General features: G+C 39.0%; 1 protein-coding gene across 1 annotated transcript in view; it reads right to left on the bottom strand.

Moving 5' to 3' along the window:
* LOC108686781 (protein no-on-transient A-like) overlaps positions 1 to 1,498 on the bottom strand; it is an 11,288-nt gene extending 9,790 nt beyond the window's left edge. The window contains exon 1 of the mRNA XM_018192246.1: positions 1,386 to 1,498. The gene's annotated coding sequence lies outside the window, so the exon portion shown is untranslated. The remainder of the gene's footprint in view (positions 1 to 1,385) is intronic.
* Between the last annotated feature and the right edge of the window lie 11 nt (positions 1,499 to 1,509).

A 1,509-nucleotide genomic window follows, 5' to 3' on the forward strand; every position in this document is an offset into this window, starting at 1 on the left:
TTTTTTTAGGAATAGAAAAGACCAGTATTTGATCAAGTGCTCTTAGTATTTAAAAAAAAATAAATGCGCAGGACAGGAATGAAACCAAAGGTGTGTATTAAGAGTTAAATCACTTTGTACAGACTACCTTTACATCCTCAAATATACTCTTACAATTTTGTACATTTTATGCTCTATAATAACTTTAAAATAAATTTAAGTCCTATTTTACCGCTCACATATAATATTTAATTCATTATTTAACTTAAATATGCAAACTAACATAATTATCAAAATGTGCATTATTGCTATAAAAAAATTTTTAATACATTTAATTTACTATTAAAATACTTTCCATTTATAATATTCGAAAAACATCTTAATCTCTTAGCGATTTTTTGTGAGCCACGTGCACGCGAGAATTTAAGAATGCCTACCGCCATTTTATATGCAAAGGCGCCATCTTGTATTTACTCAACCGGCGTAGAAGTGAATTCACAGGTCTGTATTTATTCCTGCATTAGGTTGTACTAAAACTTTTTCGCCTAACATTAAACATATACCTATTCACTTTAAGTTCCAGAAGTGTACACTAGTTCAGTCACAAAAGAACAGATCGTATGATGATTCATATCCTTTCGGCTGCCCGTTTTTAGTTTCAATGCTAATGCGATATTGTAGGCGACGTAGGCACATACAAATAGACTGATCACACCAGTTTACGATTTAATCTTATGCTCCTATTAAAAACGGAACAATTTTCCTGAAAATTCGTTCAATTTGGAGTTTAGACGCACATTGTAACAAAGAATTTTGATTGATTCATTTTCTTATGTATTATTCATTTTACAAAGATCTGGCCTTAGGTTTCATTCCGTCTTTATTGTTCTTTACATACAGAAAATAGATATGACTGAAATTTATAGCATTCAATCGAACGCAGCCCAGAATGAAACGTACAACGCGTGACACCTTAATCTCACCCTGTGAGAAATAGGGAAAATAGATTTGGAACATGGTACTCTTTCATCGTGGTAGAAAAGCGCCGCTCCTTGAAAACGAAGCAATTCTTCCGAAAGCTATTTTAATCCTACTCAGAAGCGAATAGAATAGGGAAAATTTTGGAGCATGGCTTCTCAATATGCCGGAAACGCGCCACGAGATTCTATCTATACAATCGTCATGCGCCTGCAGCAACGCGCCTGAAATTTCGCAATCCATGATCGAAAGATATATCGAGGAACGGAGCAGATACGTGCGATCGGAAGTAAATTACGCCGCGCCTTGCCGACATAATGGCGCCGGCACGACGCGGCGTGGCGTGGCGTGGCGTTACTGGATAAAAGGTGATCTCTCAGCTTGTAAGAAAAAATTCGCAAAATTGAAAGAAAAGGAAAAAAAATTACCCCATCGTTCCTGCCGCCGCCCCCTGGGCCGCCGCTGCCTCCACGGCCACCCGAAAAACGAGTACCGCCTTTTCGGCCACGACCTCCACCGCCACGACCGCCGCCGCCGCCACCGCCGCCGGCG

The sequence above is a fragment of the Atta colombica genome, unplaced genomic scaffold (assembly GCF_001594045.1).
Source record: "Atta colombica isolate Treedump-2 unplaced genomic scaffold, Acol1.0 scaffold189, whole genome shotgun sequence".
Lineage (NCBI taxonomy): Eukaryota > Metazoa > Arthropoda > Insecta > Hymenoptera > Formicidae > Atta > Atta colombica.